At 42.5% G+C, this 20755-nt stretch overlaps 1 pseudogene; it reads left to right on the forward strand.

The window, feature by feature from the left end:
- Positions 1 to 1566: 1566 nt before the first annotated feature.
- LOC129043483 (eukaryotic translation initiation factor 3 subunit J-like) overlaps positions 1567 to 20755 on the forward strand; it is a 23926-nt pseudogene continuing 4737 nt past the window's right edge.

Raw genomic sequence — 20755 nt, forward strand, 5'->3', positions numbered from 1 at the left:
CTCGTGAAAGGTCTTTCTAAGAAATTTTAAGACTTGCCTTTCCTTGCCCTTTTCTCCAGTTACCTTGCCTGTACAACTCACTTAGATAACACTGAGACCAACACCAACCTCCCCTAAACACACACACACACACACACACACACACACACACACACACACACACACTATACCCAGCTGGCCTCATCTCCCTTCTGAACTCAAGGGAGCTTTAGGAGTTTCTTCAACCCTACTCCATTTCTCCACACCTCTTCTTCTCCCTTTAGAGCACGCTGTTCTAAGTACTTTACGGTGATTAACTCAGTTAACTGTCACGGAAACCCTTTGAGCTAGGTACCATTATCCACATTTTAAAAATAAGAAAACTCAGAGGAGCAGAAGCGAAAATGACTAACACAAATCCAACTGAAGCCACACAACTAGTAAGCGGGTAAATCAGAACGTGGAGTCCACATTCTTGCTTTAGAAGCTTGTTGCACTTGCCCAGGCTTGGTAGCTCATGCCTGTAGTCCCAGCACTTTGGGAGGCCCAGGCAGGCGGATCACGAGGTCAGGTGATCGAGACCATCCTGGCTAACATGGTGAAATCCCATCTCTACTAAAAATACAAAAAATCAGCTGGGTGTGGTGACACATGCCTGTAATCCCAGCTACTCAGGAGGCTAAGGCAGGAGAATTGCTTAAACCAGGGAGTCGACAGTTACAGTGAGCCGAGATCACACCAGTGCACTCCAGCCTGAGTGACAGAGCAAGACTCCATCAAAAAAAAAAAAAAAGAGAGAGAGAGAGAGAAAGTTGTTGCACTTAATGGCTACAATGGTTAACACGTGTTGAGAACTTACTTTGTGCTAGATATTCTGTAAATAGAATCTCATAACGACCCTATCAGATAGGAACTATTATTAGCTCCATCTTACAGTTGAGAAAACTGAATGTATTATAGTCACTTCACCCTCTTACCAAGTCAATCATTGGCTTCATTGAGTTTTTTTGTTTTGCTTGGCTTTTACATTTACTTTTTATTTTTTATTTTATTTTTATTTTTTTGAGAAGAAGTCTCGCTCTGTTGCCCAGGCTGGAGTTCAGTGGCATGATCTCGGCTCACTGCAACCTCCGCCTCCCAGGTTCAAGCAATTATCCTGCCTCAGCCTCCCGAGTAGCTGGGATTACAGGCATGCACCACCACGCCTAGGTAATTTTTGTATTTTTAATAGAGAGGGGGTTTCACCATATTGGCCAGTCTGGTCTCAAACTCCTGACCTCAGGTGATCCACCCACCTGGGCCCCCCAAAGTGCTGGGATTACAGGCATGAGCCACCACACCCAGCCTGGTTTTTACATTTATTTTTAATATTTATGTTTACATACAGTAAAATTTACTTTTTTGGATGTACAGTTCTATTGCCAAATACAGAGAGGCCTATATCCACAACTACAATCAAGATAGAGAATAGAGTGACTCCCCTCCATGGCACTAACTCCTGGCTAGCTCTCCCCCTCACAACCGCCAGGCCCAGTGGCAGCGGCAAGGGACTTTGACTCCCAGGGTGGGGGTGGGGATGAGTCCTCAATGGGATCCCTGGTGCAGAAGGTGCGGGGTGGTGGCACTGTCAGCGGGGACCACTGGGAAGCTGAGGATGAGGACATCAAAGATAACTGGGAAGATAATGACAAAAAAGAAAAAAAAAACAAAGAGGAAGCAGAAATAAAACCAGAGATTAAAATTTCAGAAAAAAATAAATAGCAGAGAAGATAAAAGAGAAAGAACAACAATAGAAGAAAAGGCAAGTTGAAATTAAAGAGAGGTTAGAAGAACCTGAGAACCTAAAGTTCTAAAACCCAGAAGAACAGAAGAACAATTTAACAGATAAACAGTGCTAAAGAAATTACAGGAAGAGTCAGACCTCAAATTAGCAAAGGAAATTTTCATAGTTAATAATACAGGCAGGGCCCAGTGGCTCACACATGCCGAGGTGGGCAGATAACCTGAGGTCAGGAGTTCAAGACCAGCCTGACCAACATGGAGAAACCCCATCTCTACTAAAAATATAAAAAATTAGCCGGGTGTGGTGGTGCGTGCCTGTAGTCCCAGCTACTTGGGAGGCTGAGGTAGGAGAATTGCTTGAACCTGGCAGGTGGAGGTTGCAGTGAGCTGAGATCACACCAGTGCACTCCAGCCTGGGCAACAGAGCGAGACTCCATCTCAAAAAATAATACAGTTTATGGAATAAATGCTATGAACCCATCTTTAAGAGATGACTTTACAGAGTTTGGAAAGTTACTAAAAGATAAAATTATACAATATGAAAAGTCACTATATTATGCCAGTTTTTTGGAAGTCTTAGTTGGATATGTGTGTATTTCACTGGAAATTGATGACTTGAAAAATGTTACCAGTTCACCAACGAAAGCAAGCAAAGCAAAGCCAAAAAGAAGAAGAAATGTGTGGTTCCTGGAGGGGGGTTAAAAGTCACCATGACAGATGACCTGGCAGATTATGGTGGTGATGATGAAGCAACATCGTTGTCTGGGGTAAATACCTGAGATTCATTGTCTCACGTTCACGGAAAACTGGATGCGGACATACAAAGAGTGAGGTGCACAGTGGAAGTTTAATAGGTAAAAGAAAGAGAAGAGCTCTCTGCAGAGAGAGGGTGCCTGGAGAAATGGGTTGCTGCCTCCACGGTGAAGGGCAGGAGGTTTTATAGATGAGCTTGGGGAGGCGGTGTTTGGTTTACATAGGTCGCAAAAGATTAGTCAGACCAGGTGTGCCGTTTGCATAGCGTGTGAAAATCTGGCCATCCCCACTCTCATCTTTTATTATGCAGATGGGTTCTCTACCTGGCTGGCACCATGTTGCCTATTCTTTTACTGTACCATGGTGACAAAGAAAAGGGAAGATGAACTCTCCATGTTGAACATACCTGGCCCTCAGGTAGCCAGTTTGCATTGGCACAGCTGCCGGCATTCCCCTGTCCAAGCTTCTGGCTTGCTTATCTATGTCTGCAGCTCAATTTTTCAGGCTGCTCTTTGTTAGAAAAGAAATGATTTGGGCGCTGCCATTTTTTGTTAGGAGGGAAATTCTGCTGAGGAATCTTTTACCTTCACTATCTTCCTGGATAACTTATTTTCTTTCTTTTTTTTTGATAGAGTTTCGCTCTTGTCACTTAGGCTGGAGTGCAATGACACAATCTCGGCTCACTGCAACCTCTGCCTCCCAGATTCAAGCAATTCTCCTGCCTCAGTCTCCCAAGTAGGTGCAACTACAGGCGCGCACCACCACACCCAGCTAATTTTTGTATTTTTAGTAGAGACGGGGTTTCACCATGTTGGCCAGGATGGTCTCGATATCTTGACCTCGTGATCCATCTGCCTCAGCCTCCCAAAATATTGGGGTTACAGGCGTGAGCCACCTTACCTGGCCTCCTTTTCCTTCTTAATATGATCTAGTATCTAAAAATAAGAGTACCAAGCCCTAGAAAAGTCTTCAAATAGCCCAGCCTGTGGGCTTGGTGGCTCACACCTATAATCCTGGCAGTTTGGGAGGCCAAGGAGAGGGATTGCCTGAGCTCAGGAACTCAAGACCAGCCTGGGCAACATGGCAAAACCCCAACTCTACTAAAAATACAAAAAATTAGCAGGGCGTGGTGGCAGTTGTTTGTAATCCCAGCTACTCAGGAGGCTGAGGCAGCAGAATGGCTTGAACCCAGAAGGCGGAGGCTGCAGTGAGCCAAGATCGTGCCACTGCACTCCAACCTGGGTGACAGAGTAAGACTCTGTCTCAAAAAAAAAAAAAAAAAGCCCAGCCTGTACATCAGACCCTTCTCTACATTTTAATGTGATTAATTATTTGTATAGCCTTCTTACTAGTAAACCACCCTGAATGTTTAGAATAAGCTTCTTTGGTCATGGTTTACTTTCTTCCAACGTGCTGTTACAATCTACTTGCTGGTATTTGACTTAGGATTTTTGCATCAAGAGTTTTAAACGAGGTTATTCTGAGGTCATTTCTTCCTTGTGCTTTTTTGGTCAGGTTTTTATATCAGTGTTATGCTAGCCTAATACAAATAATCATGAGGCCTTCTTTCTCTGTGGCATGAGATAGCTAAAATAACTCATCCATCTTTTCTTTTTTTTTTTTTTTGAGACAGAGTCTTGCTCTGTCTCCAGGCTGGAGTGCAGTGGCACGATCTCAGCTCACTGTAACCTCTGCCTCCCCAGTTCAAGTGATTCTCCTGCCTCAGCCTCCCGAGTAGCTGGGACTACAGGTGAGCACCACCACACCCAGCTAACTTTTGTATTTTTAGTAGAGATGGGGTTTCACCATGTTGGCCAGGATGGTCTCCATCTCTTGACCTTGTGATCCGCCCATGTTGGCCTCCCAAATGCTGGGATTACAGGCATGAGCCACTGCGCCAGGCCTCCACTCATCTTTTCTTTTTTTTTGAGACAAAGTCTCGCTCTTGTCCCCCAGGCTGGAGTGCAATGGTGCAATCTCAACTCACCACAACCTCCACCTCCCCAGTTCAAGTGATTCTCCTGCCTCAGCCTCCCGAGTAGCTGGGATTACAGGTGCCCGCCGCCAAGCCCAGCTAATTTTTGTATTTTTAGTAGAGACAGCATTTCATCATGTTGGCCAGGCTGGTCCCGAACTCCTGACTTCAGGTGATCTGCCTGCCTTGGCCTCCCAAAGTGCTGGGATTACAGGCGTGAGCCACCATGCCCAGCCCATTCATCTTTTCTATAAAGGTTTGTCAAGTCACTTTTTGACAAGAAAAGTGAGGGTTTTTTTAATACAAGATGGAGCTATAAGTTGTCTCTGCTCAGACAGGCTTTCCTTAATTTCCACCCTTCATTTTATTTTCTTTTTTGTGTGTTTGTTTTGTTTTGAGATGGAGTCTTACTCTGTTGCCCAGGCTGGAGTGCAGTGATGCAATCTCAGCTCACTGCAATCTCCGCCTCCTGGGTTCAAGCGATTCTCCTACCTCAGCCTCCCTCCTGCTGGGACTACACGCACGAGTCACCACGCCCAGCTAATTTATTGTATTTTCAATAAAGATGGGATTTCACCATGTTGCCTGGGCCGGTCTCAAACTCCTGAGCTCAAGTGATCTGCCGGCCTCAGCCTCCCAAAGTGCTGGGATTACAAGTGTGGGCCGCCGCGCCCAGCCTTATTTTCTTCTTACTACCCTCACCCCCTTCCTTCTGCTCCTTCCAGGAGTCTCAGCAAAAGCTTCCTTTTTACAACTTGCCTCTTTAGTACTCTTCTAATTTTACCTGGAAAATGCCATTTATAGTATATTTACCCTCCCTATTCGTATGTGTCATATTGCTGAGTTAGAAAATCACAAAACTTTTCATCAACGTGGTTGTTCCAAGACAATGTTTTGCTGTGGGAGAGGTAGAGGTGGTACTCTGAAGCTTTCCTAAATGTCTATAGGATGTTTCTCAGCAAGTCACATGCACCCTAATTCCCCTCTCTGATTTTGGGTGGTTCTATATTATAAAGAGAAGCATTGGGGGAGCAAATATAAGACCACAAATATTTCATGCAATATCAGTTATGGCTATAGAAGCAAAGGAAACAGAGAACAGAAATAACTCTGTGAGCTAACAGTGTAGGGATTGTAGGCAAGGGTAATTTCTCAGATGAAATGTCCCTTTGACTATGCTTACAGAGAGGGCCTCAGAGGCAAATCAGGTTACGGCTTTTAAAAACTCACTACTATTTTTAGACCATGGCATGTTATAAAATAATTTATTTTTGACAATTCTATACAGTCATCCGTTGGTATTTTAGGGGAATTGATTCCAGAACCCTTCCTGGATACCAAAATTCCTGATGTTCAAGTCCCTTATATAGAATAGCATAGTATTTATACACAACCTACACACACCCTCTTGTATACTCCAAAGAAGCCCCTTTTGACATTTTTGTACAATTCTTCTCTAGGGTAATGACCATTAAAAGTTAATTTATTTTAAAGGTTAATGTAAATAAATTTTGAAGGTGAATCTATTGTATTTGCTTCTAAGATCACACAGAGATCTCTTATTTGTTTATGCCCCCCTTTTGTTGGCAGTAAGATCTTTCTTAGATTACAAAAAAAATAAATAGAAGAACCTTCAAGCTCACCCTAATAAGAAATCTCTTTGCAAAGTCATATCTAAAGGCATAAGTCACTTTAAAACTCAGTCCACCACGGGAACATGTTGAGCTCTGGAATGAGGTGGTGCCTGCGCTTGCGGTGGCCTGTGTCCCAGAGGCCCCTTCAAGGCGCTGGCCAAACTCTGCAGCTCATCTGTTGACTCCTGCTCCCTCTGCTGGCCCCGCTGCTCAGTGGCCATCCCCAAAACAGCATGTGTGTCAGACCTACGATGGGCCTCAGGAGACAGCAAAGACTGATCCTTTTGGGGAAACTGAGTCCCAGTTGGTGATGGGCCTTGCTCAAACTCAGTCAGTGGCAGGGCCAGCACTGCAGCCAGCCTTCCCACTGTTCCCCAGTCCTCACAATTAAACAATTACTCATGGCTACTCAAATATTTTAGAACTTGGTGGTACTCCTCACCTATGAGCTGCTTTTCCAAAAACAAACACATTTCAAAGTGCATATATTATTAATTTATAATGTACAAATAATGGTTGACATTTTGACTGAGTTAACCAAAAGATTTTTTAAAAAAGATTCTGTTACTGATGCTGGTGATACACATAACAAAAATAATGAATCCCAAAAACATTGCGCTGAGCAAAACAAGCCAGACATAAAATAGTACATGTGTAAAGTTCCATTTATTCCTTTTATGTGAAGGTCCAGAACAGGCAGAACTACCCTATGCTGATAGAAATCACATCACTGATTGCCTGGGACAGGAAGAACTTCCAGTGGGCCCAGGGGAACATTTTAGACTGATGCAAATGTTCTAGATCTTGATTGTGATGTTGATGGCACAGCCACACACACTTGTCAAAACCCATTGAACATTTGTCAAAACCCATTGAACTATACATTTTATTTTATATTATTTTATTATTTTTTCTTTTTGAAATAGGGTCTCACTCTAGCCCAGGCTAGAGTACAGTGGCATGATCACAGCTCACTGCAGCCGCGATCGCCCAGATTCAAGCAATCCTCCCACCTCAGCCTCTTGAGTAGCTGAGACTACAGGCACGTGCCACCACATCTGGCTAATTTTTGTATTTTTTGTAGAGATGAGATTTTGTCATATTGCTGAGGTTGGTCTTAAACTCCTGAGCTCAACTGATCCTCCCACCTCGGCCTCCCAAATTGCTGGGATTACAGGCATGAGCCACCTCACCCAACTGAAGTACACATTTTAAATGAGTGCATTTGTATTTGGTGTAAATTGTACCTCAATAAAGTTGGTTTTAAAAGAAAAAAGTTCTGGGCTAGTCAAATCATAAACTCTAATCAGTTCTTTCAACCTGAATATACCTGGACCTATTTTTTAAAAGAAAAAAAAAAAGATCAGGAGCAGTAGCTCACACTGTAATCCCAGCTCTATGGGAGGCCGAGGATCACCTGAGGTCAGGAGCTCGAGATCAGCTTGGCCAACATGGTGAAACCCTGTCTCTACCAAAAATACAAAAATCAGCTGGGCGTGGTGGCATGCACCTGTTAATCCCAGCTACTCAAAAGGCTGAGGCAGGAGAATCGCTTGAACCCAGGAAGCAGAGGTTGCAGTGAGCCGAGATGGCGCCACTGTACTTTAGCCTGGGCAACAAAAGTGAAACTCCGTCTCAAAAAAAAAAAAAAAAAAACCAATAAACAGACATCCTCTTGCTTCAGTATTTGGCCACATGCTTTGATTTCCTGAAAAAGAATAAAAACCTAGATCCAAAAAGCAGGGTCAGGGAGGGAAATCATAGTTTCCACATGTTTTCTCAGAAGATAATTGAGTGCCAAAGACAACACGCCAACAGGAGAAATAAAATTATGGCAAGAGGATGATGCTGGGTGGGAGGTCTTTTGAATACCCAGCTCAGCCCCTCACCAAGGTGTGTGCTCTGGGGTGGAGGCTCAGCTGCCAGACAGAACTGTGACTTGGAGTTTCTGTTCCACATTGAACTTTCTCTCATGTGACAGTGGCTACACTGCACTGTGGCTACACTGCACTGTGACCCCGCTTTGATTGCCACTCTTCATAAGCCATGCACCACAACTTTCTTTATGGCTCCAGGTCCTATGTGTGTGAATTAGGACTTAGATGGAAGAAAATCCAGTTCTGGATTCTGGGTTCAAATTTGCTGGTAGAAAAATAGGGATTTGTTTATTTATTTTAGAGACAGGGTCTTGTGTTGCCCAGGGTGAACCTGAACTTCTGGGCTCAATCGATACTCCCACCTCAACTTCCCAAGTAGCTGGCACTTCAGGCACCTCACCCAGATTTGTTACAAACTCTTTAACTCATTTATTCCTTACAGCAACCTTCTTTGCGAGATACTGTTATCACCCCCATTGTACAGATAAGGAAATTGAGATAGAGAGAAGTTCAGTAGCTTCATCAACATTATAGAAGGGACAAAGCCAGGCAGCAAACCTAGGCTGTCTGTCCTGACAGCTCATGCTTTTAATCAGCATGTTACAGTGCCTCTCCACACTGCAGAAGAAAATCAAGATGTGGAAGCTGCTCTGACCTGAATGTTCCTGTCCTCCCAAAATTCATATGTTGAAATCCTGTCAGTCAAGATGATGGTAGTAGGAGGTGGTTCCTGGGGATGATGATTAGATTATGGGGGTGGAGCCCCCATGAACCGGATTAGTGCTTTTATAAAAGAGGCCCCAGAGAGGCCTTCAGCCCCTTCCACCATGTAGGACAGACAGAAACGGTGCTGTCTAGGAGCCAGAAATCAGGCCCTCACCAGAGGCTGAATCTGCCAGCGCCTTGATGTTGGACTTCTCAGCCTCCAGAACTGGGAGAAATAAATATCTGTTGTTTATGGGCTACCCTGTGTGTGATATTTTGTTATAACAAATAATAGCCCAAACAACTAAGACACTTTAAACCCTCACTACTCAAAGTGAGGTCCATGGATCAGCAGTCGCAGCACCAACTAGGAACTTCTTAAGTATGCAGAGCCTGATAATCCCTAGACCTACTGGCTTAGAGCTGGCATTTTAACAAGATCGGCAGGTGGTTCACTAAAGTTGGAGAAGAGCTGCTCTAAACAAGAAAGTGTTAAGTTTCTCTTGCTTTGTTTTGCTCTGTTTTTGCTTTTCTTTTAGTCCCAGGCTCCTTTGAGAATCTGGTGAAAGTCATGGATCCCGGGCAAAAAAATGTGCACAGGATTTTGAAGAGGAGTTCATAGATTCATGTTCATGAAACCCTATTGTGGAGGATTTGAAGGTGCTGAGAACCAGTCCTTTATGCTTTCCATGCATTATTACATGTAGTCCTTATAAACCCATTATCATTAACATGGGAACTTGGAGAGGTTAAGTAGCTTGCCCTAGTCGTAGCTAGGAAGTGCTGAAACCAGGGTCAAACTAGACATTCTGCCCTCAGGGCCCAACTATAACGCTTTTCTGCTGAGGGGGGTGACTCAGCTGCAGTGATTCTGGGGAATATCCTGATACGACTTTCCCCTTCTCTGACAAGTTCATCCTCTCCACTAGAGTACAGTCCCCATGAAGGAAGAGCCAATGGAGTGATGAGGTAGGGGCCACTGCCTACAGAGGAAGCTTGGCCGGATGGCAGATGGATCCTAGCAATCCACGTGATGGTGGGTGTCCTGGAAAGGTCTCCTGTGTATCTTCCCAACACATTTCCAACCTGTCCAGCCTCAAGCCACATGCCAATGCATAACTTTCACCTATATCACTCTCCTACTCTCAACCATGGTTGGCAAAGAGATTTCCTTTCATGGGCCAACTGATTGATTGGTAGTGGCTGCTTGGTATTCCAATATTAAAGAGAAGCCAGTTGAGGACCGTGATAGATTAGTAACACCTGCCCCCCAGTGGCACAGGATAGCACAGTAGTAGGAACGCCACCTGGTCCATTAAATCACTGCTTAATTCCCTTGGCTTGCCATTCTTTTATTTAACACACCTGTACTAAGTATGAATTCTGTATACACAGCAAAAGCACTCTTATCCATCCTAAAGGAATGACGAACTTAAACTGCCTGACAGAATGAAGTATTACTAACAAGCACATACACCTTAAACATTTCATTTTCAATTAAAACACTTAACATACTTACGAATTAACCACTTTTAGAAGAAGGGCTTAAGTCCCTTTGCTTCTGGGTCCACTCTTTTGGAGTTTCCCATAGATTTTTTTCACACCAGACTCAAAATGCACCATTTTTTCTTTCTTTCTTTCTTTTTTTGAGACAGGGTCTTACTCTGTCACCCAGGCTGGAGTGCAGTGATGTGATCATGCCCCACTATAGCCTCGACCTCCTGGGCTCAAGTGACACTCCACCTCGGCTTCCTGAGTAGCTGGGACTACGGGTGTATGCCACCATGTCCAGCTTTTTTTTATTTTTTGTAGAGAGAGGGTCTCCCTATGTTGGTCAGGCTGGTCTCGAACTCCTAGTCTCAAGTGATCCTCTCACTTTGGCCTCCCAAAGTGCTGGGATTACAGGCGTGAGCCACCACGCCCGGCCAAAATGCACTATCTTTTAAAGATCCTTCCAAAGCAATCTGCTGGCAGTATCTTAACAGATTCCCAGTTACTATTGGCTTCCCCACACCTCATCCAAAAGCAAAATTTATGGGAAATTTATATATGTTTCCAAGCATTCAACTTAGTTTTCATAGAAATAATCCTTTTCTTTCCCCCTCATAAAGTTACCAAACCGCACATTTCATCAAATTATATAATCACATAACAAATATAATTTGTACAAAGAGATTTGGGCAGAAACACAACTAATTACTGGATATATGGTACTCAGCCAGCTGCAAAGGGTTTTACAGAGAACTGGAGAGCCTTAGTTACTCTCATTAGCCAGACAAGTGATGGCCAGTTAGCAGAGTTTTGGTTATACTACACAGAGCCCTCTCTGGTGACACTCAATTAAATGAGACTCTCTATTAGTCAAAATTTCCATGTACAATGTTCCTAATATGTCTGTAAGGCATTAAAGTTCCTGATGTAGGATGGGCACGGTAGCTCATACCTATAATCTTAGAACATTGGGAGGGCGAAGTAGGCAGATTACTTGAGTCCAGGAGTTCGAGACCAGCCTGGGCAACATGGCAAAACCCCATCTCTACAAAAAATACAAAAATTAGCCACGCACGGTGGTCCAGGCATGGTGGTGTGCACCTCTAGTCCCACCTACTCAGGAGGCTGAGGTGGGAGGATCGCCTGAGCCCAGGGAGATTGAGGCTGCAGTGAGCCATGATTGCATCACTGCACTCCAGCCTGGGTGACAGAGTAGGACCCTGTCTGAAAAACAAAACAAAACAAAGAGATCCTGCTATGACTTGGAATTATAAAATGAAAAGGAAAAAAAGATTAAAATATGTTCAGATAATCCTTTCTCGTGTCTTCACCTTTTTTGCAGGGAGTCTTTTGACATCATTTTAAACTTATGTTCTCCCATAAGAACTCTTGTAATTTAGCTTTTGTCAAATCTGAAACAAGGAGAGGTTAAAATATATACAAATTAAAGTAAGTTTGTGATCTCCATAGTGTTGTGATAACTTTGTTACATGTAATATCCTGAAGAAAATATTGATCTTGGCAACTAATAACAGAAACCAAAAATAACAGTGGTTAAGACAAGAGAGATATTTGGGTTTTTTTGTTTTTGTTTTTTCTTCTCACAGAGATAGGCAGTCTAGGGCTAGAATAGCAATTCCAGGTTCATCTGGAATGCAGGCTCTTTCTTTCTGTCCAACAGCCTTACTTTATGACTTCCATCCTCAAGTTTGCTTCATGGTCTCAAGATGGCTGCTTCAGCTCTAACTATTAAGTTAGCATTCAATGCAGGATGAAAATAAGGGAAGGCCACAAACCATGTGCTTCCCAGTCAATTCAGGCCCCTAGAAAAACTTTCCTGGAAAGCCCCACCTAGTGACCTCTGCATACTTTATCACTGGTGCTCTTATCTGTAAGAATATCTAAAAACATCATTTTATAGCTAGGCACCAGATTCAACGATTTTGAGTTCTTGTTACTGAGAAAGAGGGAAAGACTGGATAGTGAGTAGAGTAGACAATCAACAGTGTTTCCCATAAAATATAATCTGGCCAGGCACAGTGGCTCATGCCTATGATCCCAGCACCTTGGGAGGGTGAAGGAGGAGGATCGCTTGAGCCTAGGAGTTCAAGACCAGTCTAGGCAGCATGGTGAAACCCCGTTTCTACAAAAAATACAAAAATTAGCTGGACATGGTGGCGCATGTCTGTGGTCCCAGCTACTAAGGAATCTGAGGTGGGAGAATCACCTGAGCCTGGGAGGTCAAGGCTGCAGTGAGCCATGATCACACCGCTACGCTGCTGCACTCCAGCCTGGGTGACAAAGGGAAACCCTGTCTCAAAAAAAAAAAAAAAAAAAAAAAAAAAATTAAAAAAATCCTAGCAGGATATTCTAAAAACTGAAATATTTGATACACACCTTGTTTCCTGACTGGTCCAGATAACCGGGAATTTCTGTATATTGCAAAGATCTATTGATTTTTTGCTTTGGAAAAGTGCTGTTCAGTTGTTACAACTACGTTTTAGACACCATGTGGAACACTTGTTTTATTCACTCCCTGACTCCATTTCAAGCCACACACTACCCAGGACATTTGTATCAGGTGCCAACTCAAGCTCACATGGATGTTGCTACCATGAGCAGAATTCCGCTTCTACAAAGTACATACTGCGCATACTCAACTCTGTAGTTGTGAGCTTTTAGAAATATTGGTCAAGGGCATATTACCAATTTTTGCCAATCAGTTGCACCTGAGAACACAAGACGCACTAGGCAGGCAGCAAAAAGCAGCTGACTGACTGCCCAGGGTGGCTTGCCTCCAGTTTCTTTTTTACAATCTTCAAGGCAGCCAGTGCTTTTTACAAGGGTGCAATAAGTTCTCTCTTCTCCAGTATCCAATACAACAGTTGCAACAGTGTATCTTAGACTCATTTGGAAATACAATTCACCAAACACTTAACAAGCGCTGCCTTTGTAAGAAGAGGGGAATGCCCTCAAAGATTTCACACCTTCGAAGGGAGATGAGATGTGAGACACTGATTAACGGGTAAAAGGAAGGCCTACAGAGATTATGGAAGAAAGTTCATAGCTTCCTTACTTCTACTAAGTTACACTTGAATAAGCCCCAGCCCACAAGGCCCCTTCCTTCCCAGTGGTTGTCCTGGACACTACACTTTTTTTTTTAAACCTTCATGGGAGGTATTGGATTGCCTTGCTTTTACTTTTTGGGCATCAAAGTCCTATTCACCAAGCATCTCCAACTATAATTCGTTAGGCTACATGTAATCAATTCCTTCCTCTGTTCCCATCATCTCTAATGCTTCTTTCAGTTGCTCTATTGGCTGGCATTGCTCACTAATGACAAGACCTCACTAGGACCAGGCGAGATCATTTTGGCTTCCATTGTTGGACCATACCCGTGACCATCACCAACAATGTCAAACACTTAACAACCTTTGACACCCTTTAGCACCATGGCTCAGACTCTCAGATTTAAAGCATGATGGATGCAGAAATTCAGCTGGCCCCAAATCACCCCTGTCTCACAGGTACCATCTCAACATCGGTTATGTAACTCCACCTCCCCAAATTCACATCCTCCCAAAGTCTGAACTTCCAGCAGTGGAGAAATGCCCTCTCTCCTAAATTCCTGGTTCCATCCTCCCAATGTATAAGCAAATTGTCTGAGGTCAGAATCGTGATTCCCAGTGAACACACTAGTTCAAGAATTTGGGGTTACTTATGTACACAAATAAATAAAGATGCAATATAAACGAATGTAACAATGTAACAACAGACAAGTATGAGGAAGAGAGTACAATGGGTATATTCTAGTACTCAGAATACCAGTCATACATATGTAATTTGTTTTTTTTAATCTAAAATACACTTTTTCCATACAGTAATTCATTTGAACTCAAAGACTCTGGCATGTACAGAAATAGGTCAGGTATTATCATTTTAAACATGAGAAAACAGAATCTTAGAAAGGTTAAATACCTTTCTCAAAAACCTCTCAAACAGTACAATAGAACTTCAATGTAAATCCAAATCTTCTGTCCAAATCCAGTTCTTCTTCTACTACATTATCTGCTCATGGGATTACTCTAATGTTCAGCTCATTGTGGGGCAGCCTTAACTAAGAAAACATTATAAATCTCCCTCTTGGTTGGGTGCGGTGGCTCATGCTTGTAATCCCAGGACTTTGGGAGGCCGAGGTGGGTGCACCACTTGAGGTCACAAGTTTGAGACCAGCTTGGCCAACATAGTGAAACCCCATCTCTACTAAACATACAAAAAATTAGCTGGGTGTGGTGGCAGACACCTGTGATCCCAGCTACTCGGGAGGCTGAGGCAGGAGAATTGCTTGAACCCGGAAGGTGGAAGTTACAGTGAGCCGAGATTGTGACATTGCACTCCAGCCTAGGCAACAACAGCAAAACTGTGTCTCAAAACAAAAACTCCCTGTTTTTCGGTATCAGAGCCTACTATGTGAGTTTTTACAAGTCTTCCTTAACTTACCAAACTGAATTACTCCTTTAGATCTTTGTTATTTCTCCCACTGGGAAGTGGAGTCATTTCCTTCCTCTTCAATCTTGGCAGGCTTTGGTGACTTGCTTCACCAGTGTAACATTGCAGAAGTGATTTATGAAGCTAGGTCATAAAAAGCCTGACAGCTTCTGTTCAGACCTCTTAAGAACTCACTCTTAGAAGCCTGCTGCTATGCTGTGATGAAGCACGAGCAGCCCATAGAAAGAGCCATGAGGAGAGGAAACAAGGTCCCAAGAGACAGCCCTGGCTGAGCTCCTGGCCAAGAGCCAAGTGAGGGAACCATCTTAGAAGTGGATCACCCAGTCCCCGTCAAGAGAGATGAACTGTCTCCACCCAACCTACCCAACTTGCAGATCCATAGACCAAGTAAATGATTGTTATTATTTCAAGCCATTAGGTTTTAAGATGATTTGTTTCATAGCAAATAACTGCAGCCTACCTTTCCAAAACCTTCAGGGCTAACAACAATATGCAAACAGAAGGAGTAGCATATATCAAACTGGCTGTACATTATGAATATTTGCATGTTTATTTCACTTACATATTCTATTTTATATTTTTAAAAGTAAATGAAGAGGCCGGGCGCAGTGGCTCACGGCTGTAATCCCAGCACTTTAGGAGACCTAGGTGGGCAGATGACCTGAGATCAGGAGTTCAAGGCCAGCCTGGCTAACATGGTGAAACCCTGTTTCTACTAAAAATAAAAAAAATTAGCTGGGTGTGGTGGCACACGCCTGTAATCCCAGCTACTCGGGAGGCTGAAGCAGGAGAATCACTTGAACCCGGGAGGCAGAGGTTGCAGTGAGCTGAGATCGCACCATTGCACTCCAGCTTGGGCAACTAAGAGTGAAACTCTATCTCAAAAAAAAAAAAAAAGTAAATGAAGAATACCCTCTGATTTAAAAAGAAAAAAAAAAGGCAATTAGATGAATTGCTTTAAAATGCCTTCAACCCTAAATAATAAAAATCTTATTATAAATATATTAGTATTTTGTTTGAAACTCTGTGAAAAGAATTAGGCCCTCCAGCTTTTACAGTTCCATGAAGGGCTTCTAAATATAGGAAAGTAAAACTGAAATTTATGTCAGTTTGTTAATGGCATCACTTAAAACTATAACAGTTAATTAACTAATTAACAACTTAATTAACTCAGCAGTTAATTTACTTACTTGAGTTCACTTAAATTCCCTAGATGTGATTTAATGAACTTTCAGTGTAATTTCTGACTAACCATGTAAATTGTATGATGTATATCTCTTTGATTTGGAATTTTTTTTGAAATAATATTATTTAAGGCAGAACACTAAGCCTACTAGGGAGTTTTCATTTTTTTCTTCAATAGGGAAACTCTCTGAACTTCTGGCAAGTAGCAAGTTTCCCATCAACCTTGCTGGGGTATTTTTTGTTATTGTTTTTGTTTTTGAGACAGGACTCACTCTATCATCCAGACTGGAGTGTAGTGGCATGATCTCGACTCACTGTAACCTCTGCCTCCTGGGCTCAGGTGATCCTCCCACCTCAGTCTCCTGAGTAGCTGGGGCTACAGGCATGTGTCACCACACCCAGCTAGTTTTTGTATTTTTAGTAGAGATCGGGTTTCATGTTGGCTAGGCTAGTCTGGAACTCCTGGGCTCAAGAGATCTGCCCACCCCGGCCCCGCAAAGTGCTGGGATTACAGGCATGAGCTAATCCACCCAGCCCCACTCAGCCTTTTTACTTTCACAAAGAAAATCATATTTGGATTTGCTGGCTTGTTTAAATGCATCAAAATAGGATTCACAAATCAGCAAGCTAATGTGACCAAATTTCATGATGGTTTATTAATAATTAATTATCCTATATTCTTAAAAAATGGACATTGAAACAAACAATAATTGAAAAAGAAAGTGTTATAAAACATTTCTCTGGTCCATGGATTTACTTATTTAACCAATATGTTTACATAGCAGTAGGTAATGTCAGGTTACTCAATATGTGGCCCATCAACTTGTGCCCAACTATGAACTATTTTTACCAGTGGGAAATGAGAAGAGAACAGGAAGTAAGTGTTTAGATATATTTACAGGACTTTGAGAGAACAAATGTACGTCTATTGACTATCATAAAGAGACATTTGGAGGCCAGGTGTAGTGGCTCACGCCTGTAATCCCAGCATTTTGGGAGGCTGAGGCAGGCGGATCACCTGAGGTCAGGAGTTCAAGACTAGCCTGTCCAACATGGCGAAACCCCGTCTCTACTAAAAATACAAAAATTAGCCGAATGTGGTGGTGAGTGCCTGTAATCCCAGCTACTCGGGAGACTGAGGCAGGAGAATCGCTTGAACCTGGGAGGCAGAGGTTGCAGTGAGCTGAGATCGCACCATTGCATTACAGCCTGGGCAACAAGAGTGAAATTCCATCTCAAAAAAAAAAAAAAAAAAGAAAGAAAGAAGAGAAAAGAAAAAAAAGAGAGAGAGACATTTGGGCTTGTATTTTGCCCTGTATTTTTATTTTAATTTTCTAATCATTCATTTCTATTGTGTTTTACAAACATCTCAATCTGCAACAGATTGCTTTTTTTTTCAAAGCTGGTTCTTTTTCAAAGATGGTTTGGGACGCACTGATTTAACTGTACTAACTACTGTGGCAAACAAAAATTGGATAAAAAATGATCCCTGCTTTCATAAAGCTTGCATATTAATAAGAAAGGCAGGTTGTGATTGTTGCATAATTGAAGTGTAAACAACATGTTCTCGACACTTAGAGGAAAAAGATGATTCCACAAGGAAAGGTAACAGAAGGCTTTGTGGAGGAGGCAATTGTTGAATGAGGTCTTATTTGATGGATGAGTAGAGTTTGGGGAGGTAAAAATAGAAGAGGATACACATTTCAGGCAGAGTGAACAATGGGAGTGAAGTCAGGGGGGAAAAATGCAGCTATGTATTCAGAAGAGCATGCAACTGACCTCATTTGGTAGGAGTACACCCTCCTAGGGAATTCCCTCTACTAGGGAATGTGATAAATCTAGAAGGATAGACCCAGAGGCCCAATTGTAGAAGGCCTTTTAAATGTGAAGCTAAAAGGTGTGCAATTGCCTGAGGTCATCTCCAAACTGCTACTGAAAATTTCTGAGCAGAGAAGTGGTGTTCTTAAAGTTGTGCTTCTGACAGAGGAATTCAAGGGGAGAAAAACTGGAGAATTAGATGAGGAAGGATACTCCAGATTCTTCAGGTACAACCTGATAGATTCAAGTCATCTTAAGACCCTGCCAACTGAGATTTTTAAAAGTACACTTTTAACCTTTCCAAAGTAGTGATCAATAAGTGAAAACACAACAGCAATTTACCCCAGAAAGCTCCTGAGTAAGTGACGGGTTGCTAACATTTATGGTGCATTCACCGTGTGCATTTTAGGTCCAGTATCTCATGTAATCATCAAAACCACTCTATTTCAGGTTCTATCATCCCGATTTTACATATGAGTAATTTGAGGCTATAAAAGTTAGGTCCCATACCCAAGGTCACTCGCTAAATTATAAGAGCCTAGGGCCAGGCGCGGTGGCTCACGCCTGTAATCCCAGCACTTTGGGAGGCTGAGGTGGGTGGATCACGAGGTCAGGAGTTCAAGACCAGCCTGGCCAAGATGGTGAAAACCCGACTCTACTAAAAATACAAAAATTAGCCAGGTGTGGTGGGGGGTGCCTGTAATCTCAGCTACTCGGGAGGCTGAGGCAGGAAACTCTCTTGAACCCAGGAGGTGGAGGTTGCAGTGAGTTGAGATCACGCCATTGCACCTAGCCTGAGCAACAAGAACAAGATTCTGTCTCAAAAAAAAAAAAAGAAAAGAAAAAAAAAAGCACCTAAAATTAACCAAATCAGTCTGATGCCAAAGTCCATTTTGGCACTATTGGATGCCAAACAAACAGTAATCACTCAAACATGTTAGGCTTTCCCTGCATAAAGGATGATTTAGAAGACAATTAAAATCCATACCAGCTATCTACTTGAACCTTATGAAGCCCATTCTTTGGGAACGTCTGGGATTTTATCTGTTTTTCTTTAGTAAGAGCTGAGAATATTTTTATATCTATAAACTCTTGAATATTCTTGCTTCACAAAAGGACCAGCACAAGTTGCACTGAAAAAAAAAAAATACTTAGCCAGGCACAGTGGCTCACACCTATAATCCCAGCACTTTGGGAGGCCAAGGCAGGCAGATCACGAGGTCAGGAGTTCAAGACCAGCCTGGTCAACACGGTGAAATTCTGTCTCTACTAAAAATACAAAAATTAGCTGGGTTTGGTGGTGTGTGTCTGTAATCCCAGCTACTCGGGAGGCTGAGGCAGGAGAATCGCTTGAACCAGGGAGGTGGAGGCTGCAGTGAGCCAAGATCACACCACTGCACTCCAGCCTGGACGACAAAGTGAGACTCCATCTCAAAAAAAAAAAAAAAAAAAAAAAAAAAAAAAATCTTATCAATATAACAAAGCAAATATATGACTGCCTATCCAGAAGTACAAGTTACAATGGCAAGTCTGCACTTGAATAAATGGTGGCAATAAAAGGTGAAAAACAAACACTATAAAGTTTATTGATTTGCCTAGTTGGAAAGAAGAAGCTAATGGAACAGAAACTACTGATCATAGCACCATTATTCTCTAGAAATGTGAGCAATTTCAAAGACACTATTTTTATCTTGAAAAAGATTCTAATTTAATTGTCTTCCATACTATAAATACAATTATATATCTGTTGTTTGAGAATCTTAGAAAAGAACCTTTAATTAAAACAATGCACATGATTGAGATAGAAATTCTAATAGAGGCACTTCTCTTTGAACACGTAACTTAGGAACTTACTGACAGATATATCCTCCAATGCCAACCCCTGAGAAGCTCCGAGGAAGAGCAGTATTTAGTTTCTCGTAACTGTTTCCTAAGCCTAAATAGAAATGTCTAATTATGTTGCAGTCTCCTTCATCTACTCTCCTTGCCAATCTCTTTGGCACACAATCCCAGCCTCGATGTTCTAACTAGTGTTCAGATTTCCAGGCTAGCTCACAAGAGTAGCCAGATTCAAATTGTAGCAGAAATAAGATTCAAAAAAACATAGTATAGGAAAAAGGATGGGAGACAGGACAATGTATGTTCTGGTTATCTACTGCTGTGTAATAAATCACACCTAAACATAATGCCTGAACAGCAATGGTTTTTTAGCCCATGCGTTTCTGTAGATTGACTGAGCTCAGCAGGAAGGTTATTGACTAAGGTCTCTCATGCAGTTGCAGTCAGGTAGAACTGAGGCTGAAATTATCTAAGAGTTAATTGGACTGGACATCCAGGACAGTTCCTTTACTCACCACATATGACATCTCACTTGGGTTGGTTGGCGGAGCTGTTGGCTGATCAGGCATCTCTCTTTCTCCAAGAGCGCGCGCGCTCTCTCTCTCTCTCCCGCCAAGATCTCTCTCTCTCTCTCCTTGGCTAAACTGGATTTCCTCACAGTGTGAGCAGTAGGACTTCTTACTTGTTGGCTGGCACTGCCCCACACTCCCCCCCCTCCCCCAGCAGAGTGTGTGTTTTAAAAGGGCAAGGCAAAAGCTGCAAGGGTCCTTCTGATTTGGCTCGAAATCATACCGCACCACTTCTGCCACATGCTACTTGTTCTCATGGAACTGGGTCAGATTTAATATGAGAAGAAACTGCACAAGGGCATGAATTCCAGAAGGCATGGTCCAATATGGGGGTGGGAGCAAGTATCTTTGGAGACTAGCAACAGAAGGGGATAAGAAAAGGACCTTTTAGGGTTGTGATCAATCTCAAAGGAGAAATTCAAATTTTTAGATATATTACTGGTTTAACAGGACTTAAAGTGGAATAGTACCAACTAGCTGGGATCCTATCTACCAGTTACAGTATTATTCCTAGGGGAAATTTCACTTTGAGTGAAATACATAGTGGTTTTAAAACAAAGTATTTTTAACGCAACCAATTTATGAGTATGGGATTGGGAATCTGCTGATCTTAAACTTACTAGCCACCAAACTAGGCAT

Source organism: Pongo pygmaeus, chromosome 13, assembly GCF_028885625.2.
Source record: "Pongo pygmaeus isolate AG05252 chromosome 13, NHGRI_mPonPyg2-v2.0_pri, whole genome shotgun sequence".
NCBI lineage: Eukaryota > Metazoa > Chordata > Mammalia > Primates > Hominidae > Pongo > Pongo pygmaeus.